The 26,887-nt window shown below is 53.5% G+C and overlaps 1 protein-coding gene across 2 annotated transcripts in view; it reads left to right on the forward strand.

The window, feature by feature from the left end:
• Positions 1-13,208: 13,208 nt before the first annotated feature.
• Positions 13,209-26,887, forward strand: part of LOC144720824 (polypeptide N-acetylgalactosaminyltransferase 1) — a 69,033-nt gene continuing 55,354 nt past the window's right edge. For both annotated transcript variants that reach the window (XM_078597893.1, XM_078597895.1), the window contains exon 1: positions 13,209-14,057. The gene's annotated coding sequence lies outside the window, so the exon portion shown is untranslated. The remainder of the gene's footprint in view (positions 14,058-26,887) is intronic.

Raw genomic sequence — 26,887 nt, forward strand, 5'->3', positions numbered from 1 at the left:
GACGAAGATGAAACTTTCCGCAACACCACGTGAATCGGGCCCAAGCTGTCTGCCCTGCTTTTACGACCGCCAAGGTGCGAATTTCTGTATGCCTTGCGAGTCGTGAGCACGTGGTAAACTTTCCACATTGCTATGTCGGAGACTAGTACACCCATATGACAACCGGTGGCGATTACCCACGAAGCAATTGTTATTTTATCGACACCCGAGGGATGATGATGATGATGGAGTCGAAAGAGTATTTGATTTCAGCTATTTCTGATTGGGATGCCTCCGGTAAAATGGCCCGGATAGGCCTCTATGGCGTCAAATCTCGAAGGCTAAGCAGGTGTTACGCCTGGATGGTGCTTGGATGGGTGACCACCACCATGTATAATATAGGTGGGGAGTGGTGGTGTAGTGGTTAGCACGCTGTGCTACGAACCTGACGATCCGAGTTGGAATCCTGCTCACGGCCAACACCAGTGACGATTATCTGAACCGGTTCTGGGCCTTCCCTAGGTCGACTCACGCTGAAATGAGTAGCTGGTGCGGTGTGTAAACATTGCCACTAGGGAGACAAAAGCGACCAGGCGTGGTGCTGGCTACCCACTCTCTCGTGTGCTGTTCTGGCCTTCATAAGTGCTCGCAAACAGCACTTGCCCCAACAGTATGTTAAGTCTATACGGGGTATCTTTGCCTTTGTTCACGTATTATAACAAACTCAGCACATTCGTGAATAACACTGTGGCCTTAAAATATAAAAACATATATATGATAGGCGACGTTTCGGGCGAAAACTGGGGGTGGTGGGATCTTTGTCTTTTGTATAACACGTGTGTTGTAACGCCTTCACCAACCCGTATTGACCAGCGTGGTGAAGTAAGATAAAAAAAAACGACGCTGTGTGGATGATTCGCCGCCACACGGAACCTCCCGTGAACACAATGGAGATCCACCGTTGCATTGTTTAGTGACTGCCCTTCCCGGGTAATAGGTCACCATAGGTCACCGACTCCACAAACAGTGCCTTGAAATTAAACCTGCCGCTCACGATTCGCATGCGACGCATTCAAGTAAAAACTGACAGTGCGCGTAAAAAAAATCTCCGGATCCACGAGTGCGTCACGGAAGAAGTAGAAGAAGAAGGGCCCTCATCCAGCAGCGGAGTGACGGCCAGGGCCACGCCTGCGCCTCGTCACGTGTCTGTTTACTGGGGAGGCCGCTCGCTGCCGAGCCGCCTTCAAAACAAAGTCACCTGAGACGGTCACGGCATCTCATTACGCGTCGCGATGGGGAATAATCGATCGGGTTCGCGGTGGGGGGGCGTGGGGAGTTCGGGGGTAGCGCGCATGGATGCACTTCACGCGAATATAATCTCCGCCGCACTGGGAGGGTGGGGGACTCGTGGAATTTACAAAATCCCTGGGTTTGTTTTCACACAACAACACAAAACCCATCGTGCCTCTCTCGCTCTTTCTCTCCTCCGCATATCGACCGGTGTGTGTACAGTATACACATATATATTAATATATATAAGCTACAACTCCGTTGCTTGCATCGCCACACACACACGATAAATACAAATGTGGTTTTAATCAACCAGCTCTCTCGCTTTTCCAGGCCAACATTTTTTTATCATCATGTTTTTGAGCAAACTCTGGACCGGTTTTGACCACGTGGGGGTAGATCGCTGTCGATAGTCGAGGAGTGTTCAGCAAATGATGCTCCATTATCACGACCGTTATTGCGAGAGTACTCCGTTTAATCCGTGGGGCCCCCGAACGACGCAAGGGAGCACTGCCGACCGCCAAGAGAAGCGCCCCACCCGGCCATGCGGTGCCTTTGCCACGGGTCCGTGGTCGTGATGTATTTATTCATCTGTCATTGGTCTTGTCGCGTTTGTGGTGCTTCTGCCCGGTTTGGTCTGCGTTCTTCAATTTGTCTTCATTCCTCTCGTTGGCCCAATAATCACGTCCACTTGCAACGCGCCTCCGCCGCCGCGCTGCTCACTCGCTCCGGCGACGAGAGGACGACTCAGAGGCGCGCGGAGGAGCCACGGACGCGTGGGAAGGCAGCAGCAGCAGTCACGCAATGAGCTCTGCGGTCGTCTCTGTTTTGTTTAAGGTGTTCATCAGCCGGTGTTTGCATGTGGGAGGAAACCAGAGCAGCCGGAGAAACCCCCACGCGTGCGAGGGGGAAACACCCTATCCCATCATACACCATGGCACAGGTGGAGTCCACATTCGCTGTCCTGGCCTCTCCTGGCGAGCCAGGGATATGGCTCCTCTTCAACGCCCACGGGAAGGGAGTTTCACGGTATCTGTGTGCGATTCACCAACTCTCGCTGTTGCCTCCACAGTACTGGGTCACAGGCAGCTATGCATGAGCGTCTAATTTGCGACGTTTGTGTGTATACATGTATATTGTAATCTATTAATCAATTAATGAATATATTCCTAACATACATAGCGTACAAATAATGCAACGACTTTTGCATAGTTGTCATTCACGTGGTCGTACAATATGTGCACATTCGGAATCTATAAGACTGACGTTTCGGGAAATTGCCTTTCTTTCGACTAGAGAGAAAGAGTCCGGAGAATTTGAGTGACTCGTAGCCGGGGATAGCGTTCTGCACACGGTGCGAACCCGATGAGAGAACTGGGGCGTTTAATATTGGTGACAAATACATGGCTTTGAATTGACATATCAACCGCATTGCATTGGCACACGCTGAATACCAAGCAATAGCCCCACGGTGCCGCGCGAGACACGGGCACAATGAAAACGAGAGTGTCATTCGTTTATGGAGGAAAGCCGCACCGAGTATCAGGATCGTTTCATTAATGTATCCGAACAGCAGGCTCCCCTGCAACATTGGGGTGTACCGTTAAATCATCTCTCTTTACTCCGAAGAAGGGCTATCTCCCGAAACATCGACTGTTCTGGTATTTTACGGGAGTGTTAACGAATCATGTGGTGGGTTTTTGTTGTTGTTCTTTTTATGCACATCACTGCCACGGCAATCCCTTCACCGGGCATGCCGTCTTCATCGACTGTTCGACTCCATGTGGGACGGAACCGGAGCATCTCGGAGAAAACCCACCAGGCACACACGAGGGGATGAGACTCCAAGGTCCGCACGGACGGGGCGACAAGAACCAACTTGCCGCGCTGCCATCTCCTGGCCACCTCCCGCTCTGGATCACCACGCTCCGGCTGCCCCGCTCGCTTCGCGTCTCTGATCAGCGAATTACATTCCCGACTCCTGGCCCCCCAAATCTCTCTTCCGGATGGTTACACGCCCCCCCCCCCTGTAGTGAACTGCATTGTCGAGGCGGAGAAGCGTCAGCGCCTTGCCGGCCTGAGCAGCTCCAGTGCATCTCCGATTAGCACGGTCGGCTACGTGCGGTGTGGAAGAGGTTCACCGTCGAGCACGTGCAGTACTGGATCGAGCACCCCGTGAACTATGACCTTCCGGCCAGTCCCCAGCAACTCTGGCTCCACCAGCCATGGCGTCGGCTGGGTGGAGGGCATCGATCACGGGACGCCTCCTCGATTATTTTCACCGCGTCGCCTCGGATCGTACAACGCGCACGGACTTCTGCCGCAGGATCGCGAGAAGCGGCGGCAGTAGCGGCGGCGGCAGCGGTGGCCTGGGTAGGGCCTTCATCCAGCGGCGGGTTGGCCACGGCTGCTGACGATGCCCTGCTTCGGCGTGGGTGCTGGGGGCCGCAGGGATGTGGGGAGGGGAGGGGGTGGAGACGCAGGGAAGGAGGGAGTCTCGGGCGAGGAGCGTGGAGATGTAAGCGTGACGCGTTCTGACAGCGTCGCTGCTCCGCGGGAGCTCGGCCGTCTTGGCGAGTTACTCCTCGGCGGCGGGAGCGGTGACCGGGCACGGGGAACGCGGGGGGGGGGGGGACGCTTCAGAAAGGGCACGGGGCAATGCGATACGAGCGGTTGATTGGCCAGAGGTGAGAGGACAACGTGCGCAAGGACACGGGTGACTGTGAGCAGCTGAACGTGGACACGAGTGGATTGACCGCAGGTGAAGTGGACAGACTTGCACGTGTGAATGTGGGCGGGTCATTGCGCGCAGGTGCGTGGACGCAGGTGATTTAACATATTGGGATGCGATTTATTGCGATGCCTTTTTCTGTTTTACATACTCGGCCGAGTCAAGCGTGCGACACCGAGCGTCTCGACAATTCAATAGCCGCGCGAGAGGCGTTGCACGAGTGGCCCACGAGTGGCCCACGAGTGGGGGGCAGCCCGCAATGCCGCGGCCTGCATCTGTATTCACGACAGCGAGGGGGTCACGGAGGGCCCACTTGCCAGCCACTTTGCGGGACATCTGACCGCCACTGCACATCCGGAGCGATTGAGCGGTGCCCACAGGTGGCGCGGAAGGTCTCAATGGCAGCCAGATGGGCTGCTGAGTGCGTCGCGTGTCGTCGGCGTCGGCCGTGTTTGAAGGTTGTCCCCGCCACCTGTGACGCCATCTGGAGGTGACTCTGAGGTCATTCGACTTAAGAGAGCTTGCCAAGCCGGGGACCGGGAGGGGTGGGGGGTGGGTTTGGTGGTGACGGGTTAAAGACGGTGGCTCGGTGGAATAACAACATCTTGAAGCACGGGGTACACGTGGCATACGCTGCCTCGGTGCAATAGTTGGCACACTGGAATCACAATGCAAAAGCCACCGGATCGATGTCCCGGAGCGGCACTTGAAGCAAAGTGTCAATGAGTCGCGTGTGGCATACTCACGCGCTCGTCAAGACCTCTGTACAGCGTGGGAAAGTAGGCCAAATGACCTCTGTAGGGGCTCGCTAGAGCTTCCTCGAGTGGAGGCCCTTCTGCCAGCAGTGGCTTGAGCAAGCACTTGCAGGCCTGCGCCTTTTCCATTGCGTTGTGCACGTGGCATGGCTTGCAGCTTGAGGAGCAGACTCTGCAATCCAAATTGCCACCTGATCCTTGGGTCCTGTGCTCAAACCGTGTCTACGCAGCTGCAATATCGAGGAACATTGTGCCTATCTTCTGCCTGGTCTGGAAGACAATTATTGATGGAGATTCTGGGTCCCAGAAGTTCATCAACAGGTACTGAGGTTTTGTCTGAAACGTGAAACGTGCATATTAACAGATGAGACTTAGCATTAGATGAGTGAACACAGTTGGATGGGCACATATGAATATGGACAGGTGAGTGTTACAGTTGAATGTCAGAATCAGAATGTGTATTTAAACTGCACGAATCCGATGAGCTATCAAGCAGTTTTTTCACAGGTGTCCAGTCGAATGTAGGCAGGTGATCACAAAGGCAAACCGGCTTGGTTGGTCAGTAGCAGAAGCGATCGAGTGGGTGGGTGACCAACAAACACCCCCGGTCGCCTTTGTCTCCCCGGTACTGATGTTTGCACACCGAACCATAATTTAAGGCTGAGTCGACCTAGGGGAGGCCCAGGACCGGTTCAAATATTTGCCACTGTAATCGGTCATGGGCAGGAATCGAACTCGGGTTGCCGGAATCGTAAAGAAGTGCAGCGCTAACCACTACTAGGCTGCAGCTCCCCTACGAGGAAGGCGTGATGTGACAAAAAAGACAAAGATCCCCCGTGTAGCCTTAACAGACTGTTGGAGCAAGTGCTATTCGCGAGCACCTATGAAGGCCGGGACGACACACGAAAGGGTGGGTGGCCAGCACCAAGCCCGGCCGCCTTTGTCTCCCCAGTGGCCATGTTGACACACCGCACCGGGTACTCATTTGCACACATCACGGACTCTGTCACGGACTCGCACTCACACATAGCATCCTTGTCGGCGAGATCGACCCAGGGCGTGTTTAATAACAACGGCAGCAACAGCAGCAGGGACAAAACCTTCACACAAGCACACACACACACTCTCGCGGGCACACACATTAGATTGCTTGAATCAAATGTCGCTTTAAAGTTCACGAATCAGTCACGGAGCGAATCCATTAGTGTGCTGCGAGAGTGGATTGGGGGTGATGTGCCGAGTGTGGTGAGTTGTGTTCGCAACACGGAGGCCGGAGATTCCTAATCCCGCCGTAAATGCGAGCGCAGGAAACATCCCTCCTCGCTGCATATTCCCCGGCTACGCCAGATGAAGTTTGTGTGACCTTTTCCCGAGAGGTCACCAAAAGCGGCAGAAATGTCTTTGACACCCGGAGATGGACAAACACCGGGGGGATGTGGGGGTCATGAGCGGGATGTGGGGTCACGCCACAGGGGGATAGGGGGGGATGATGGTTGGGGGTCAGAGCGAAACAAACAATCGACAGATAGATGGATAATTTGTATTTTATTTCTTTAAAAAATATATAAATATACCTGGGCAATCCCTTGAGATGGAATATCTCGTTTGCAAGGGTATCCAGGATGTCAAGTGACACGTGCAGTGCACACACGTGTTGTTTATCCAGCAAAGCCTTACTGAGTCTCAAACCTATTTTTCAGGAGGATCTTGAATTGCAATATGGAGCTGCTCCATCATCGAGCGAATGGTATTCATGCGCCAGTGTGCAGGGTCGTGTTGGTGTGGCTCTCCGATGCGTGTTCGGGTAGTGCCGCATGTTGGTCGAGACGGTGTCCGACGTTTCGCTCCACGTGCTGGGAGCTTCCTCAGGAACTGAATTCACATCATGCCCAACAACACGCGATACAGCTTGACGATTGTTTGGCTTCACGTGGGAGGAAACCAGATCATCTCAGAATCACAATATTTATTTATCCTGGAGAAATCCGATGAACTATGAAGCTCTTTTCACGGACGTTCTGTAGGGGCAGGTCAGAAAGTTACAACAATACACAAAAACGATAGGAGTGGCAGCAATGCCACTACTCGAACGAGGATTCACGATACACAACTCACTCACTGCACTGCCATTGGCTGGTCACCGCACGCCGCCCATGCTGTATTGTGACTCTCACTCAAATCTCTGCGTGATCCACCAGGCCTTCGTCTTCGAAGAGCTAGATAACAGGCGAGCGCCACCACGTCCGGCTTTAATAATGGAAGGGGATCAGTTGGGGGTGGATGGGGTAGGGGGTGGTTGATGTAACCCTGGGAGTCTCCGCTCCCCTGCACATAGTCAGCACCAGTCGCGTTTGGTGTGGGCCGCCACCTTCCATCACGGGAAGTCACGCTTCTTCCAGCGGCATCCACACCGGCACAAAGTAGGGGGTGCGGTGGGCCTGGGAAGGGAGGGGGTTAGGGGTGCAGAGTGTGGGTGGCTGTGCAGATAATTCGCAGCCACCGGAACCACCAGAATCCCCTCCTCCCCGTGGTCACAATGGGGTTCACAGTTGCACTGTTTAGCGATTGCCCGCGTCGAGTGGAAGGTCACGGACTCTAAGAAACACTGCTTTCAAATTAAATCTGCCCCTATAATGTCCTTGCGTATGATAATAGCCATGTGTCCAGGAGCCAAATGTCAATGTCGAGGTCTGCTAGCCACGAGAGGGCTTCAGGAGAGAGAGTTTGTTTTGTTTTACTAGTCTTACTCCATTTAAGGTTGTATACATGGTCCATAATTTGGGTTTCATGACCACAATCGAACTCTTGTGGCTCGCCCTCAAGTTTTCATTCATGAAGGAGATGGTGCACATCGGCCTGTTGATGTCCTGACGTCCAAGCCAGGAGGTGCGGTGGCTTATTCCTGACGTTCACGTTGCTCCGCTCCTCGGCATCGTTCTTCTGCTTCTATTGATTGCATCGGATGCCTTAAAATTAAATGAACGCATAAAATGTATGCACCTATCGGCAACGACCCTCTTTCCCGCAGTGCACGGAGCGCTGTACGTGTACATTTAATTGTATCCATGAAAACCTCACTGAGTCTCAAGACGTATGTTTTTTTTTCTTCAAGAGTTTCCTGCATCTGTATGTTTGGCACATTCCATGATATGATATTCTGAGACAACATGAGTGGCAATTGGGAGGAAACGGTAACATCCCGTGAGCACTCACTACTCCGGAAGCATATATTCAATAATCATTTGCTGTGCTCTTATTACCCGGTCTCCTGGCAACTTAGGTTGTAACAAGATCGGGCGCATTCATGGTAATTTGGGCGTAAATGAATTCACCGTGATGCTGAGACAAAAAATTCCCTGACTACCGCTGCCGCTTCGCGTAAAACATGCGGCTGGCTAACGTTTCTGGAAATGACCCTTCCACATGGTGAGATCTTCTCGGCCGTGCGAATTATATCACCAAAGAGCATTGTCCCCCCGCCATAAGAAGGGAGAATTTCCATCACTATCCAAGGAGACTGAGCGGTGAGATCGGTTCGCGTTGCAGGAGTGGGCTCGATGTTAGTTTAGCGGCGCTGGACCGTGAGAGATGGCGACGGCGTGGGGAGAGAGGCCTTCATCCAGCAGTGGATCTGGCCAATGGCTCACGACGAAGACGGCTCAGAATCATCGCCAACTGAGATGGGCGCCCCCCAGGGGTTGTTTTCCTTCTGAGAAACAGCGACTTAATGAGAACAAACGACCGCACGAAATTAACGCTCTCGGCGTGGCTCACGGACATCTATGTAAACGAGATGTGACATGAGACCCAAACCGCACAAATCGGCTTCAAATGAACGCGCGCACTCAGACCGCTCGCTCTGGGGGTGGGGGCACGGCAAGCCCCCCCCCTTTCCCTCCGCCCACCCCCGCCGCCAATTCTCCACCCTCCCGCCTTCCCAACCCATCCTTCCCATCCTCCCCACCCTCCCCACCCGCTCTCTTTGCCTCTGAAAGGGATGAACAGGCAAGCTTCTTTTTGGCGGAGCCTCTCATTAACCGCCGCGGGGTCGTGTCGCCCGTGACCCGTGGAGGTCAACCCACCAGCCAGGCGGGGCCTCGGCTTCACCACAGGCAGGCACAGGCCCTCAGAAGTCACGAGATACAAAGAGGCAATTATAATAGGGTCAGAAATTATAAATAAACGCACGAGGGTCCGTGTCGCAACGTAGAGAATCAAATCGCGGTGCTGTCCACTGACCTATAGGCCCTCCGCAGCTATATTTTACAATAGCATTGCTAGACTTGGCAAACATGTAATTTACCTCCGCAGAGTGAAATTACATTTGCCCATAAATGCAGCCCTTTTGCGAAACGGACTGAAGTAATATTCTAGTTGTCCTTTACATGGAGTCAGACCTTTGACTTATTATGATTGCACGAGCCACAATCATCCACGACAGCGCGTTACGAGTGTGCGTATCAGCACTCGCGACCACAACGACAACAACAAGAACCTAAACAAACACAATGCTCCACTGCATCACCAAAACAATACACGCGCTCTGTCCATCCGTTCAAAGCCGCGAACTCCAGAGCGCGCCACTTTCAACGTTTTACGAGACATCAGCAGCAGTCACAGCTTTACCCCCCCCATCGCCCACTACCCCCCCCCCACTCGCTGTTACTCTGCCGGACCTCACTCACCGCTTGCCACCACCACCAAAACCCATACCCGCCATTCGCCACTTAGTGACGGTGATGTCGCCATGTCGCCTGTGCCAGGCCAGGTGCACTTTGAGGCCACATGAAGTGTCGAAGGCTCGCTGACAGGAGGAGGTCTCAGGACAGACCCAGCGGGTGCCATGGGTTGGCTGACCGAGATGACCGGTAGATGCACCACCAGCTGTACCCGCACCCCCACTGTGCCACCACCACCCCTACTTATACCCCCTCGCACCCCCTGCCTGGAGGACCTCCTGTTCCCAGTGGCGGTGCGAGATTGGAAACATCGCACGCGTCGGTTTACACTCAGACTCGGCGGCGAGCAGCCGCGAATTAATGCAATTGCGACACTCTCTCTTTCTCTCCCTGGGCGCATATAACCTTTCGCTTAATTCTATTCGCTGCAGCCGGCAATGGAAAGAAGTTTTCAGGGGCCGCCACAGACGCTATTTATAGACGGTTGATTATATCCGCCCCCCCCCCGCAACCACCACCCCCGCGAATCGACCGCTGCCCACAACTCAGCGCGTGGGGGGCAGCAGCCCCCCGCCGCCCCCCCCCCCCCCCGTTATTAGCAGTGAGTCGCGCGCCTCGTCACGGTGGCTGTATGACATTAGAGCGACGCATTTATGCGATGTGGCTCGGAACCATTGTGGTGTGGAGTGGAGCATGGGGTTGATGGTGATCGAAGGGGGGAGGGGGGGGGCTGGGAGGGAGTGGGAGGGAGCCCCCCTCCCGATCCCCTCCCACTCCACCCGCCACCTCCCCCACCACCACACCACCTAACCCCCAAGACGCAATTACACGCTTTTCCCGTGGGTAATCACCGCCGGGGTTTAGCGCTGTCGTACACTGTCCGCCGACAATTTCCATTCCTGCTCCAGTTTCTGGCGCGACATCTCGGCAGGTGGGGCTGGGCCCCACGCAGAATTGATGGGGTGGCGGCGGTGGCGGCGGTTGTGGTAATGATAATGATGGTCATTGTGGTGATGAATGTTTATGATGTTGGTGGTGGAGATGTCGACGATGATTATAATCAGTGATAGTGGGAGGCTACCAACCATCACAAATCCGACTGTGTTGCAGCTGTTTCTAATATGAACAACGTAAAATGTTATCTTCATTAGGCAATTCACGTAGGAAAGAATCATTATATTTAAAATAAATTAAAGACAACAAAATTATTGTAAGAAAATAATTTTTTTCTTCGAAAAATATTTCTCATCTCCAGCTGCTTGGCGGGGCGGCACCCCAACACCCCTCGTGGACGAACCGCGCCTGTTGCTAGCAGTGATGATAGCGGTGATGATAGCGGTGGTGGTGGTGATGGTAATGGTTATGATGGACATGGCGGTGGTTGACGGGCCTGTGATGGTGGATGATTATGGTAGCGATGGTTATGTTGGACATGGCGGTGCTTGACGTACGTGGCGGTGTTAATGATGGTGGTGGTGGCTACAGGCGAAATCCCTGAGGACAGGGAGTGGTGGCCAATGCGTTGAATGGAATGAGTAAAACGGGCGTCTTACATGACCAAAGTAGTGAATAAACACGCTGTGTGGTGGACTATACACTATACACTACACCAGCGGTGGCCAATACGTGGATCGCTAAACATTTTGTTGTGGATTTAACGACTAAACTATTAATCCATTTGGTATTTTACTAGGTAAAGTCCACTAAACTCTGTAGCTCTTTTTTTCAGGACAAATGATAGTTCAAATAAGTATCATGTGGACATTTATAGCAGCCAAATACTCTAAACACACGATTCGAAATGCGGAGGGAAAACCCGGAGAACCCGGAGAAAAATTCATGTGACCACAGATGAGAGAGACATGCGAACTCCAAATATACAGGCGTCAGGGTCGGGATCGAGCCCACGACCTCCTTGTATACGAGGCGAGGTAGTTAACAAATCAGAACGAACACCGGCATCATAACAATGCAGCAAAAATCATCGTCACGGCTGGTGGCGAATAAAAAAAATCCCCGACTAAAAATGTGTTCAGTCCATTAAAAACACGGTGATATCTACCAAGAGATGGCGCTAGTACTTTACGTCTCGTATTGATTGACAGGGTTAAATTCATCCGGGTAATTGCTGATCACAAGCTGTGTCCGGTGGATCGCAGAGGAGCCCCGAGACATCCATGAGATGGATCAAAATGCTCATTGGCCATCTGTGTGGCCGCGCTCTGAACAGAGTTCGCTGTAGCCGAGGGCTTGGAACACTTTAGTGGCGACAACCGAGAGTGGGAAGGATTGCGGGCTCAAAAGACGGTGGCGGTCTCTCTTTTTCAACAAGACACTCGTTTGACAATTAACATCTCGTTACACATTAACGAGTGCTCATGACTAATTTAACGCTGCCGTTGACCTTTTAAAACTGTAATCTGAACTCGCTGATGTCGAGTATCGCGGTGGTGGCGGTGGTAGTGGCTATTGTCTTGATAGTGGTAGCGGTTGTGATGGCACAAGTAGGGCGCACGGGTGGTGCATCTGCCAGTCATCTTGGTCAACCCAAAGATAACGCCTAAGCCTATCCCATGACCTCCTGTCAGCGAACCTTCGAGACTCCATGTGGCCTCAAAGTGTACCTAGCCTGGCACAAGCGCTGTGGTAACTTCACCGTCACTTCGCGGCGAATGGCGGCTGTTGTTGTTGGTGGTGGTGTTGTTGGCGGAGGAAATAATGGTGGTCTTTGTTAGCATTTGCGTTCCTGGTGATAATCAGGTCGGCTTGAGATCAGGAATACATTTTCCAACTCGCAGGGCTGTCCCTTTTCCTCCATCAACTTTTGAGATGCAAACTGCCGTCTGGCGTTTTATTTCACACCAGTTCACGTGGATGGAGCATCACGCTCACCACATCGTGACGATGTCGTGGAGAAGGTACAATTAACAAAGGCAGCCTTCCCGGACGACTTGCAGTGTTTCTCCTGATACGTTTTTAATAATCTTGGAGACATTTCGTAAATTGACTGGTTGCAGTATTTGGCGTTAACACTGAATCTTTAAAAAAATATCTTAGCATCCTCTTGTGTGATTTGGGCAACTTTGAATGGACTCATGGCTCTTAAATACACTATTTGTAAATGTATACGTGTATTCTGTATCCTCATGACCCAGCCAACGCAGCCTTGCCTGCCGGGGGAGCTCACTGATGGGAATGTGTCCAGGTCTTTCAAGGATTTGTGAGCTCCTCACACAATCCAGCCTGCTGGTTAAACCCAGGATGGATCGTAGGCAGGCCAGCCTGAATGTTTCTAACCGGCGCAGATGTTCCACGAGAGGAGTCCACGTTTCATATCACCACCATCATCACCACCATCATTATTATCATCATCACCACCATCATTATCATCACCAATTTCACCACCAACATCATCACCATCATCACCACCACCGTTACCACCATCATCATCACTACCACCACCACCATCATCATCGCCATCATCAACCACCATCCTCACCACCACCATCCTCACCATCACCACCACCATCATCATCGCCATCATCAACCACCATCCTCACCACCACCATCCTCACCATCACCACCACCATCATCATCGCCATCATCAACCACCATCCTCACCACCACCATTCTCACCACCATCATCCTCACCATCACCACCATCACCATATTTTCCACACGTGTCAACTTACCCCGGGTCCCTTTAACGAGCGATCCGGTGACGTTCCCTGCTGGCCGCGCGCATGCGCAGTGCGCGCGTAGCGGCGAGGCGCGGCCGGTTCCCGCGCCTCCTCCTCCTCCCGCTCCATCTCCTCGCTCCCTCCTCCTCGCTCCCTCCTCCTCCTCGCTCCCTCCCCTCCTCCTCGCTCTCTCCTCACCGCCACCGCTGCTGTCGCTGCCGCTCTTCGCTCACCTCGCAGTCGCCATTCGCCCCGTGAGCTGGCGTCGGGGTGAGTGAGGATCGCTATAAGGGGGAGCGTCGTCCCCCGTCCGCCCCCCCGCACCAACTTGGGGAGAAGTGGGAGCCTCGTCTCGGGCTCCGCGGCGGCTCCGCTCTCCTGCGCCTCCAGCCACGAGGCGGCTCCGCAGGCTCCGTGGCTCCTCATCCTCCTCAGCCGCCCTCGTCATCCTCTTCCTCGCCGGTCCCGTTACACCCCCACACCCCTCCCTCCATCATCCCTCATCATCTAATCCCTCATCATTTAATCCCTCATCACCATCACCCCGGGGCGGAGCTTGGTGGTTTTTCGCTGTCGGATCAGTGGCCGTGATTCCCGGGGCTTCTGTGACTTTTACAAACTGGGAGTGTGGTGGAGGTGGTGGCGTGGAGGTGGTGGTGGTGGCGTTGTGGTAGTGGTGGTGTGGAGGTGGTGGCGTTGTGGTGGTGGTGTGGAGGTTGTGGTAGTGGTGTGGAGGTGGTGGTGTGGAGGTGGTGGTGGTGGCGTTGTGGTGGTGGCGTTGTGGTGGTGGTGTGGAGGTGGTGGTGGTGTGGAGGGGGGCTGCCTGCCTCCGTGACGGCGCCACCCGCTCCGCTGCCGCCGCCGCTGGCTCCGTGAGGGCGCCTCCTGGGCACGAGGCGACCACGCAGCGGGGCTCCGACACGGCACCGCTGGACTGGCTCAGGTGACAGCCCCCCCCCTGCCACTACCCCCCCTGACACTACCCCCCCTGCCACTACCCCCCCTGCCACTACCCACACTGTGGCACGGTACCCACCACCCCACCACCATCACCACAATGATCGCCTCCTCCTCCTGCTACTGCTGCCGTGAGCGTTCCCTTTCCTCCTGCGCCTCTTCGTAAGGCGGCACGGGTAGCGCACGCCGTGTCTCTGTGTGTCTCTGTGTGTAGCAGTGTGTCTGTGAGTAGCAGTGTGTCTGTGTGTGTCTGTGTGTAGCGGTGTGTCTGTGTGTAGCGGTGTGTCTGAGTAGCGGTGTGTCTGTGTGTAGCGGTGTGTCTGTGTGTAGCGGTGTGTCTCTGTGTGTAGCGGTGTGACTGCGTGTAGCCGTGTGTCTCTGTGTGTAGCGGTGTGTCTGTGTGTAGCGGTGTGTCTGTGTGTAGCGGTGTGACTGCGTGTAGCCGTGTGTCTCTGTGTGTAGCGGTTTGTCTGTGTGTCTGTGTGTAGCGGTGTGTCTGTGTGTAGCGGTGTGTCTGAGTAGCAGTGTGTCTGTGTGTAGCGGTGTGTCTGTGAGCGGTGTGTCTGTGTGTAGCGGTGTGTCTGTGTGTAGCGGTGTGTCTGTAGGTATGTGTCTCTGTGAGTAGCCGTGTGTCTGTGAGTGGCGGTGTCGCTGTGTGCGGCGGTGTCTCTGTGTGTAGTGGTGTGTCTGCGTGTAGCGGTGTGTCTGCGAGTAGCGGTGTGTCTGCGAGTAGCGGTGTGTCTGTGTGTAGCGGTGTGTCTGTGAGTAGCGGTGTGTCTGTGTGTAGCGGGGTGTCTGTGTGTAGCGGTGTGTCTGTGTGTAGCGGTGTGTCTGTGTGTAGCGGTGTGTCTGTGTGTAGCGGTGTGTCTGTGTAGCGGTGTGTCTGTGTGTGGCGGTGTGTCTGTGTGCGGCGGTGTGTCTGTGTGTAGCGGTGTGTCTGTGTGTAGCTGTGTCTCTGTGTGTAGCGGTGTGTCTGTGTGTAGCGGTGTCTCTGTGTGTAGCGGTGTGTCTGTGTGTGTCGGTGTGTAGCGGTGTGTCTGTGTGTAGCGGTGTGTCTGTGAGTAGCGGTGTGTCTGTGTGTAGCGGTGTGTCTGTGTAGCGGTGTGTCTGTGTGTGGCGGTGTGTCTGTGTGCGGCGGTGTGTCTGTGTGTAGCGGTGTGTCTGTGTGTAGCTGTGTCTCTGTGTGTAGCGGTGTGTCTGTGTGTAGCGGTGTGTCTGTGTGTAGCGGTGTGTCTGTGTGTAGCGGTGTGTCGGTGTGTAGCGGTGTGTCTGTGTGTAGCGGTGTGTCTGTGAGTAGCGGTGTGTCGGTGTGTAGCGGTGTGTCGGTGTGTAGCGGTGTGTCTGTGAGTAGCGGTGTGTCTGTGTGTAGCGGTGTGTCTGTGAGTAGCGGTGTGTCTGTGAGTAGCGGTGTGTCTGTGTGTAGCGGTGTGTCTGTGTGTAGCGGTGTGTCTGTGTGTAGCGGTGTGTCTGTGTGTAGCGGTGTGTCGGTGTGTAGCGGTGTGTCTGTGAGTAGCGGTGTGTCTGTGTGTAGCGGTGTGTCTGTGAGTAGCGGTGTGTCTGTGAGTAGCGGTGTGTCTGTGTGTAGCGGTGTGTCTGTGTGTAGCGGTGTGTCGGTGTGTAGCGGTGTGTCTGTGAGTAGCGGTGTGTCTGTATGTAGCGGTGTGTCTGTGAGTAGCGGTGTGTCTGTGTGTAGCCGTGTCTCTGTGTGTACCGGTGTGTCTCTGTGAGTAGCGGTGTGTCTGTGTGTAGCGGTGTGTCTGTGTGTAGCGGTGTGTCGGTGTGTAGCGGTGTCTCTGAGTAGCGGTGTCTCTGTGTGTAGCTGTGTCTGTGAGTAGCGGTGTGTCTGTGTGTAGCGGTGTCTCTGTGTGTAGCGGTGTGTCTGTGAGTAGCGGTGTGTCTGTGTGTAGCTGTGTCTCTGTGAGTAGCGGTGTGTCTGTGTGTAGCTGTGTCTCTGTGTGTAGCGGTGTCTCTGTGTGTAGCGGTGTGTCTGTGTGTAGCGGTGTGTCTGTGTGTAGCTGTGTCTCTGTGTGTAGCGGTGTGTCTGCGTGTAGCGGTGTGTCTGTGTGCCACGTCCACGCCGTGTCTCTGCGTGTGTCAGTGTGCTGTGTCTGTGTGTACGCTGCAGGCTATGTCCAGGCTGTGCTGGCTCGGGGTTCTTGTCTGGCTATGTTGTGTTTTGCGGTTGTGTCCACAATATGTGCCGACTATGACATACTGCAGTGCATCTGTCGAGAGCTGTGCTGTGTCCCGTGTGAAGCTATGCTGCCTGCGTTCCCGGCTGGTGCTCGAGCCGTGATCTATCCCGGCTGTAGCCTTGCTTGTTGTGTCTGTGCTGCTGTTGCCTGGCTGTAGCCTTGCTTGTTGTCTGTGCTGCTGTTGCCTGGCTGTGCCGTGTCATCATAACAGCACTGAGACGGGGCACAGCTGACAGCTCGTGTCCGTGGCATTAGGTGGGATTGAGTGGCACCTTGCCTGGCTCAATGCGTGCTGGTCATGCGGTTGATTTCCGGCAGTCGTGAGCACTCAATCTGTTCATTAATTTCCGTGTGTGCCACACACACGTAAAATGTATCAGTGGCGCAGACGGTGAACATTGTGTGAAACTCGACGGGTGTCCATTTGCGCCAGACACGAGTCTGTGGAGCAATACCGTAGCAGAGTTTAATTGAACCACGTGACCGTTTGTAGAAGCAGGTGAGGGTTACATACAACGAGGCGAGAGTTTGGAACCTAGTTCGAGTTTATGGAACAAGCGTAACGTTTATGGAACCAAGTGAGAATTTATGGAACCAGCTGACAGTTTATGGAAGCAAGTGAGAGTGTATGGAAGCAAGTGAGAGTTTATGGAACCACCTGACAGTTTATGGAACCAGGTGAGAATTTACGGAACCAGGTGAGAGTGTGTGGAACCAGGCGAAGGGCCCATTGATGTCCGTGGTTGATGAAGCTTCGTGCCGATCACGATTTTAATAGAAACGCTGAAGCTCGCCACCGCCGCCTCTGCGAGCCTGACTGGGGACACGGCGGCGTGACAGCGCGGTGCTTTAGTTAATATTAACGACGGTAATGATAATGAGCGCTGACATGATCCCCCGAGTTATGGGGACGCTGACAATCTGTGGGGGGGGGGGAGCTGAGCGCCGATGTGAGTTAATGACTCCTCGCTGACGGGCACCTCTGTCTATTGTTTACGTGTTTGCGTCATTATGACCGTGTTTACACGTGTGTGTGTGAGAGAGAGTCGTGTTACTGTGTGATGTGTGTACACAAGAGTGAGCGGTGGTGTAGTGGTTCATGCACCGCGCTACGATAACCCGGCGAAGCGAAATCGGTTCTCCACCGCAGCCAACGTCGGTGACGAATATCTGAACCGGTCCTGGGCATCCCACAGGTCTACTCAGCCCTAACTGAGTACCGTGTGCGCTGTGTAAACATCAGCACTGGGGACACAAAGGCAGCCGGGTGTATTGGCCTTCATAGATGCTTACCAACAGCACTTGCCCAAAGAGACTGTTGAGGCTATGGGGTGGATATTTGTCTTTGTGAGGTGTGATTGTGTCCTGTGTTTGTTTACGCAATAGGGAGTGGTGGTGCAATCGTTAGCGCACTCTGCTGCAGTCCTCACGATCTGGTTTGAATTCCCTGGCCACAGGTCACATCAGCTGCGAGTGGTTATCTAAACTTGTTCTGGGCCTCCCATAGGTTGACTCAGCCTTAAATAGGCACCACGTACTAGTGTGTAAACATCATCACTGGGGAGATGAAGGTGGCTAGGCACAGTAGTGGCCGCGCAACCTCACCATTTGCTATCCAGGAGATGCTCACTGAGTCTGAGGACTCGTTTTTAGGATGGCCCTGCCAAGTTTCTTACGTGGTAGGGGGCGGTGTTGCTGACGTTTAATCCCAGTTGAGTAATCTGCAGGTCGTTTTTCAGCATTGGGATGCTCAGCCGATATCAGTTTACATTGTTTGTTTTGAATCTACATCATGGGACCTCCGTTGCCAGTACCAAAATATGAGAATAGTTTTTCCCCTTTTTTTCTGGCATCCTCTGGTCTTACACCGTTTGAGACGAGGCTCCAAAGAAAGCTGTCTCTGGTGTGGACCAATCAGTTTCAAAGACAATGCATATATTATCAGTGTGTTTTTTGTTTGCATTCTGACCACAAGTATTGTGGTTGATGCAGACATGATTCCTTGTTAAAGGTTTCATTTTGGTGTTTTAACATCTTAACACAGCTGTTTTGTTGCCAGAAAAAGGGGAAAACCTATTCTCATGTTTTGAAGCTATTTGCAGAACCAAAGAAGCTGGAGGAAACCCTTTGCAGAAACATGGAAGAGCATTCAAACTCCACACAGAGAGGAGTGCTGTGTCGCAAATCGAACCCAGGCTCTTCTTGCCGCGTGTGTGCGTGTGAGAGAGAGTGTATGTGGTGAGCGGTGGTGCAGTGGTTGGCGCACTGCGCTACAATTCCTGTTCACGGCCAGCACCAGTGAACCGGTCCTGGGCCTCCCCTAGGTCGACTCAGCCTCAAATGAGTACCTGGTGCGATGTGTAAACATCGCCACTAGGGAGACAAAGGCGGTTGGGCGTGGTGCTGGACACCCACCCCCTTGTGTGCCGTGACGGCCTTCATAGGTGCTCGCTAACAGCACTTGCCCCAACAGTCTGTTAAGGCTATACTGGGGATCTTTGTCTTTGTGTGTATGAGCTTGTGTGTGTGTAAGATACAGTGTGTTTGTGTATGAGAGAGTCTGATTGTGTGAGTGTGCGGGAGGGGCTGTGTGTGAGTGACTTTGTGTGTGAGTGACTTTGTGTGTGTGGATGACAAAGAGTGTGTGTTTAAACGGTAGTGCAGCGGTTAGCGCACTGTGCTATGAATCTGGAGAGCAGTGTTCAATCCCCGCGCACGGCTAATACCAGTGACGATTATCTTGAGCTTCACTTCGGTAGACTCAGCCTTAAATGAGTACCTGGTGCGATGTGTAAACATCATCGCCACGAGAGAGACAAAGGCGGCCGGATATCTTGCTGGCCACCAACCCCCTCGTGTGCCTTGCAGGCCTTCATAGGTGCTCGCTAACAGCACTTGCCCCAAAAGTCTTAAGGCTATTTGGGGGATCTTTCCGTGTGGTTGGGTAGTTTGAGAGTAAATGTGCTTGTGTGAGCGTTTGATTGTGAGTGTGTGTGGTGTGAGAGTGAGCTTGTATGTTTGTCGTTGTGAGAGTGTGATTGTGCGGGTGATTTTTGTACGAGTGCGTGTGTGACTGCAAGTCATCGCAGTCGGTCAACCCATAACACCTGGGTCTCATCCCTGACCTCTGGCCAGCGAGCTTTCAACACTTCTCGTGGCCTTAAAGTGTACCTAGCTTGTCACAAGCGCTGCAGTGACATCACCTTGACTTGGTGGGGAATGACATGGCTGTTGTTATTGCTGTTGTGCGTCTGTGCGAGCGAGTGTGTGACTGTGCGAGTGTGTTGCTACTTGTGCTTGTTTGGTTTAATTAATGCTCGTTGTTGGACGCTCTTCTAAGTGTGCCCGTGTGGCCTGGAGGGACTGAATCATTAAAGCGCAGTCGATGCCGGCACTTTCATTTTTTTAAGTTGGCGCACGTGCTTTGATGACGGCAACGTTGTTGAGAATCGTAGCAATAATCGAAGAATTATTATCCGAGTAAAATCCTTCACTCCTTACTGTGGCTATGTGACCGAATGTCATTTCATGGTTGAGTCACAAAGAAGTGGCACGCAGGCACACAGACCAAAACGAGTGTCTCATTTAGCAGGCATGAGCCCGAAGAGACCACATCTAAGTTTTGCACGGCTAGCTCTGGGGTCAGATTAAAAGAATCCAGTGGTCGATCGCCTAAAATACATTTTGAAAAGTTCCACTTAAAGTACTTGGTGGAATATTTCACCAACCCCCCCCCCCGCCGTCCAATTAAACTGCCCCTTTTCACGTAGGTCCACCATGATAGCCACTTGAAGAGAAGGCGTGGATTTCCCCTCAGATGTTTGGTATAAAACAATAAGTGGACTGGGCACCTGGCTTCAAACAAGCCAAGTGACGTTCAGTTGGCGCCGCTCTTGTTTACGAATGAAGGGGAATTCGCAATGCGTCGTTTTGCGTGGCCCAACCGCGTTTTTAAGTTCCTTAAAGGGCTGGTGGCCCGTCGCTCCTCGCAAGTGATGCCAGCCTCCTGACCGGCGTCACCTTCGAATATCCGGGGGCACGACTTGATGCGTCCACGTGGCTGCGCCGTCCGTGTCACCCGTCCCGGCGCAGAGTTGACGGCACCTGTGTGAAGTTGACGACACCTGTGTGGTGCAGTGTTGACGGCACCTGTGTGAAGTTGACGACACCCGTCCCGGCGCAGAGTTGACGGCACCTGTGTGAAGTTGACGACACCTGTGTGGTGCAGTGTTGACGGCACCTGTGTGAAGTTGACGACACCTGTGTGGTGCAGTGTTGACGGCACCTGTGTGAAGTTGACGGCACCTGTGAGATGCAGTGTTGACGGCACCTGTGTGAAGTTGACGACACCTGTGTGGTGCAGTGTTGACGACACCTGTGTGAAGTTGACGACACCTGTGTGGTGCAGTGTTGACGGCACCTGTGTGAAGTTGACGGCACCTGTGAGGTGCAGTGTTGACGATACCTGTGTGAAGTTGACGGCACCTGTGAGGTGCAGTGTTGGCGGCACCTGTGTGAAGTTGACGGCACCTGTGAGGTGCAGTGTTGACGGCACCTGTGTGAAGTTGACGACACCTGTGTGGTGCAGTGTTGACGACACCTGTGTGAAGTTGACGACACCTGTGTGGTGCAGTGTTGACGGCACCTGTGTGAAGTTGACGACACCTGTGTGGTGCAGTGTTGACGACACCTGTGTGAAGTTGACGACACCTGTGTGGTGCAGTGTTGACGGCACCTGTGTGAAGTTGACGGCACCTGTGAGGTGCAGTGTTGACGACACCTGTGTGAAGTTGACGGCACCTGTGTGGTGCAGAGTTGACGGCACCTGTGAGGTGCAGTGTTGACGGCACCTGTGTGAAGTTGACGGCACCTGTGAGGTGCAGAGTTGACGGCACCTGTGAGGTGCAGTGTTGACGACACCTGTGTGAAATTGACGGCACCTGTGAGGTACAGTGTTGACGGCACCTGTGTGAAGTTGACGGCACCTGTGAGGTGCAGTGTTGACGACACCTGTGTGAAGTTGACGGCACCTGTGAGGTGCAGAGTTGACGGCACCTGTGTGAAGTTGACGGCACCTGTGAGGTGCAGAGTTGACGGCACCTGTGAGGTGCAGTGTTGACGACACCTGTGTGAAGTTGACGGCACCTGTGAGGTGCAGAGTTGACGGCACCTGTGTGAAGTTGACGGCACCTGTGAGGTGCAGAGTTGACGGCACCTGTGTGAAGTTGACGGCACCTGTGATGTGCAGTGTTGACGGCACCTGTGAGGTGCAGAGTTGACGGCACCTGTGAGGTGCAGAGTTGACGGCACCTGTGTGAAGTTGACGGCACCTGTGCGGCGCGCAAACTGTGGGGAAGGGAGGGGATGGAATCAAAAGGGACAGCGACGTCCGATAAGTCGGAGGAATGCGTGCGCGAGCTCCCGTATAAACGCTGCGCGTATGGAGCGGCTCGCGAAGATGATGCATCGGCACGCGTACGCACGGCCGGGAGGCTGACGAATGTCACCGGCGTTCCCGCGTCGGGCGCCGGCCCAGCTCCCCGCGCCGGCGCCTCCATTCCCGCCCCTCCCCAACCCCCCCTTCTTGTGCGAAGCGCCGCGTGATTCCTGACGTGCGCATTTTTTTTATGATCATCGCCCGCTATTAGTGGCGGCGGCGGTAGCAGTGATTTTTTCTGACGCGGCAGCTACCGATAGCGTGCCGTCGAAAAATCACGCTGCGAGGACGGCGTCGGGAGAGACGGCGGAGGAGGAGACGGGGGGGGCACGGGGACGTCGAGGAGTTGCCATCGGTGTTCGGGCGCGCGCCTCCCTGAAAGTAAATTTGCGGGAGTTCAATAAACCCTCCCAATTATTTATTGAACTGCAGATTGCCTGCTGATGTGTGGGGCTCTGATAAACCTCAGCCGTCATTTGCACCGAGCCTTTGATGTGCATCGCAGATGCAGGGTGGTTTTTTGCCGCAGATCCGCGGCGTTGCTTGCCGAGTGATTGTTCTCACCCGCAACAACAATTGGCGGTGGTTCTTAATTACTGCACTTCAGTTTAAAACATTTCTTTTCTTAATGAATGTCTTTCTTGAATGTCACATTTTTGTTGTTGCGTACAATGGGAAAGTGTCTTAAGCCCATTGCAAACGGTTAACTTCTTTGTTTTAATCGGATAGGGTTTGGATGCTTTGCCGTGCGCGTGCATCGTGAGAGTGTGGCGCTCGGGTCGATGACGACTCCATTCCAATTTGGATCGGATCGACTCCGGAGCTAGATCTACTCTTGAGATAGATCGGCTCTGGAGTTTGATCGATTCTTTGCGAGATCGACCTCAGATCTTGATCGACGTAAATGCGACCATGTGGATTAGGATCGATATTGGCTGCCCAGGATGTGCGCGGAATGCGGTTGCAGTGATACAAGTCCATTGCTAATGCAGAAGACGTGTAAATACTCAGAATATTTATTTAGACTGGAGGAATCCGATAACCTATGAAGCTCTTTTTCACAGATGTCCTGTATGGGCGGGTCGGCAACACTTGTGGCCAAAGTGCTCACCGGCCGTTCTATCAGAGACAGTTTACGATTGAGTAGTTTCACACGTATAGTATATTGGGGTGCTCTAATATTCATGGTCCTGCGATGCTGTAAGTTGTTTTGGTTATTGTTCGCGATTCGGACATTACTTTATATTACGAGGGTGCGCGGCAATATCTACCCTCGTTTTTTATAGTCCTCATAAGCGCGGCGCATGTTTCAGCCATGCGCCAAGTTGGAGAGTATTACGTTCGGAGCCCTAATACATACACACGTTATATTTGCTTTTGAACAAATCTATCCAAATCAGCGTTTGTGGGATGGTTGTCTGGCTCTCTGGGCAAAACTGCAATATGTGAGCGTATGAGCGGAGTGTGCCTGGACTCTCTAGATTCCTCTCTAAATCTGCGTTGAAATCCAGCTCAGTGCTGAGCGACCAGAGCTCATTTCCGCGCGAGATCCACGGGCACTGGAAGCCTGACAGCCTCGACGGCGCCATCCCTCGTCGACAGCACAAAGCGCTGTCTCATTTCGCGATTCCGACACTCGGAATGAAACGGGGTGGCTCTTCCCCCAAGCCGAGCCGAGCGTCAGAGCTGGCGCCGTTCGGTTTGATGGCACCTTTGGCAGCGGCGATCCACGGGGGGGGGGGGGGGCTCGCTGCGCCAAGCTCGCGTTGCCAGGGACCCGCCGCCGCCTTTGCTTAGCAAACCAGCGTCGGATGGAAACGATTTCGAGACCCCTCGCTAATGAAATATACAGGGGCCCCTTCCAAGGGTTCAAGTTCACGTGCCCATTGCTGTGTGTTTTTTAATTGAACGGGGAGGGTGGATGTTGTGTTGGGGTTACAGGTCACGTGGCAGGAAACGGAGACCATGGGCAGCGGAGTGGGGGGGTAGACCTCGGTGATTTTTGGGGGGCGGTGGTGGGGGGGGGGAAGTGGCTGCAGGAGGGAGGGGGCGGCAGCTCTGGGCTTTAGCGCTGGCCCAGTGCAGGGGATTTCTGAAAAACAGTAATCGCAGCGACGCCACTCGTGATCCGTGAAATCTGATGTCTCTGGATTCCATCACCGGGGCTCCCTGTGGTGGCAGGGTTCATCGGGGCTTCACGCCAGTCCTGCCTTCGCTCTCCTTTGCTCCGTAACTTTGTGGTTGAGTCTCCCAGCTGTGTCGCTTTGTAGCTCATGCAGCAGTGCGTGCGTGCGTGCGTGCCTGTCAAAGCGATGACAAACTGCGGCACTTCGACTTGCTACGCCCCACGATACACAGAGTTGTGTTTCCTTGCCCGGCACTTGCTGATCGATTACCGCCGCCTCGCTATAATGTGTGCTTTTTCCCTAGAAAGTGCGATTGTGCAAAGTCTGTATAAACCGCTGCTTTCGCTTGCAGCTTCTTGCCCAATAACGGTCACGGTTAGGGCTGCGGTTATGGTCACGGTTTTAAAAATAATTACCTCCTTGAAGTTTTGTTTTGTGGCAAGTGGAAAGTAGATGGCGGCACTTGAGAAATTGTAAAAGCTGTAAGGGAAGACATGCATGTTAATAATTGATAGCAGTGACTGTTGAATGAAAAGATGACCATAATGTTATCTGGCAAACACAGAAGGAGTGGACCTCCCATTGAGCAGTGGTTGACTGGGACACCTGCCAGAGAAGGCCTTGTCGGTCGCTGCAGTGGAGAGCGCGCGGAGGGCAGTCGTGTCGAACGTAGAGGCAGAGTTAGGCGAGTTCCGTCGAGGATCGTGGAAAGAGAGTGACGACGACCATGGTGGGTCACACATGCCGAGTTCAGTGCTCGAGGTCATCGTAACGGACAAACCGCTCAAATTGTACACCGTGGGGTTTGCGTTGTCAGCCAGGAGTTCCGTAACGCGTGCTCCCGACCGGCTGCGGCCGCAGCGTGCTCCTCATTTCAGCATTTCCCACGCCTCTTGCCTACGTCAGTGCTATTCTGCCTCCCGGTCAGTCCGAGCCTCGCCTCTGCATGCGCTCGCTAGGTCGGGGGTGCACACGAGCCGCCGGACCCCCCTCCCACCCTCCGGCCATTGATTGATTAATGTAACGAGCATTGCACTCTGTGCCCCCTCAATCAGCACCACCGTCGCCGCACATCCCCAGGAAGACAACAATAAGAAGACGTCCCCTGCCAATTGTTCAGTAAAAGCACTGCTAACGACTCTAATTGACTGGGACCCGGGGAGAGGGAAGCGTGCGCCCGTGGTCTGGGCACGGACTGCTCGCCACCAGGACGCAGATGTCCTGCTCACCACCAGGACGCACGTGTCGGAGTTTGCCTGCCATGCTAAAGGTCGCGGCTTTCGACGCTTACAAAAAAAAGAATGAAGATGACTCCACTTGCTGTGGCAGCTCGCGGGACACCGTCGGCGAGGATTAGCGGACGACACGGCAGGGGCGGCTCGCGGTTGTGACCGTGTCGCTTGCTGCGTGCGGAGAGGACGCCTCCAGGGCTTTATCCGTAGAGCAGTCTTAATTAAAACGATCGCGTAGCAATGTTGATAATTGCATGAAGTTGAATGTTGAGAGAGAGGTCATCCAAGGGTAAATATACGTGCGCACGCACGCGCCGCCATGCTCTGCAAGGATATGGTCATCCCTTCAAGATGTGCACGCGTCATTATATTTTTAGCTTCATGCAGAAAGATCCCTGCCACGTTCTGTTCACACTTCATGTCCTTGATGATTGGGATGATAATGTGTTCCCCGCAGAGTGACGGGTCAGCATTTAGGATGGCTGTGAGCAGCCAGCTCGGGGTTCTTCAGAAATGCTGGCAGGCGTAGTGTGGTGGGAATGTGTTATCACTGAGCACTGACCTGGGCTGGGAAAACGCTGTATACTGACACATGGTTGATAAGAGGGAGATGTTCTGGTGTTTTCAAAATTGCATTTATGAACATGTAGGAGTCAAGTCGGCGCTGTACCATGCCTATGCACGCACACGTGGGTGTGTGTGTGTCCCCAGCAGTCTGGTATCGCTGGCTATACGGGGATGTTTGTGCGTGTTCTCTTTGTCTGTTATGGAAATAATGAGCCAAATGGTGCAGCACAATTTTTTTTTTAAGTCTATCTGGCGAACTGTGTATTATGGTTGTATAGACACACATATGTATGGATATATATTTATAGGAAATAGTAATTGTATACATGGGTTAAGTATTTCATTTATTTTAGAACAACAAATCAAGTCCCTATATATCAAGATTGAGAAAAAACGCTTTATTAGGAAACAAGTAACCATTGAAATCTCGCCAGCAGTTTATCGCGGTATTGTGAAATATATATATCCAAGCCTGAAAAGATATAATCTATCAATGCGAGCATTTATTAACATTTTGGTGGCGGGCGGTGGTGAGGGGTGGGTTGGCCAGGTTACACCGCTAGAGGAACGGTACGAACAACGTTATTCTGCCCGGCAAAGACGGCGGTTCCACACCGGAGCAAATGAGACGGTGGCATCGGCATTTCGAGAGAGCGGGCACGTTCAATGGGAATAACGCGGCATGCGGAATGTTTTGGCAAAATGACTTGCGCAGCGTTTACGAATGCTCTCACAGCTGCGGTTCCTGCTGCGTTGTATTGCGTGCAAAATGGTTGGCGTGTTCCGCCTTTCACGCTCCTAACCACGCGAACCTTTTTTTAATATTTCATGCTCGATCCATTTGTATAAGCGCGCGCACCCGAAACTAGCGTTGACGAGTGCTTTCTGTCGGGGCTGCTTAGTCACACGCGCAGCGTAATGCCTCGTCCCCTTAAAAGAGAGGTGGGGGGGGAGGGGGGCGAGTTGAGCAATCGCCCACTTCCTCAACGACCGACGACCACAGGGCCAGACTTGAGAAGCTTAGAACCCCCTTCTGCCCTGCCGGTAGACTGGGGCGGACACGTGGCTTAGTGGCCCCAAAGAGAAAAGTGAGACAGGGATACTGGATGTGGTGTACCCTGCGTGGGCATTTTTTTTTCAAGTCGCCGATCCAGTGCACACGTGGCCGAAGTGACGGCCCTGGACGATTTGGTTTCCACGTCCCTGCGTGTTCTGTACCATACATGCGTGCGTCTCGCACATGACAAAACACGGCCAGG

The sequence above is a fragment of the Lampetra planeri genome, chromosome 10 (assembly GCF_965212315.1).
Source record: "Lampetra planeri chromosome 10, kcLamPlan1.2.h2, whole genome shotgun sequence".
In the NCBI taxonomy this organism is placed as follows: domain Eukaryota; kingdom Metazoa; phylum Chordata; class Hyperoartia; order Petromyzontiformes; family Petromyzontidae; genus Lampetra; species Lampetra planeri.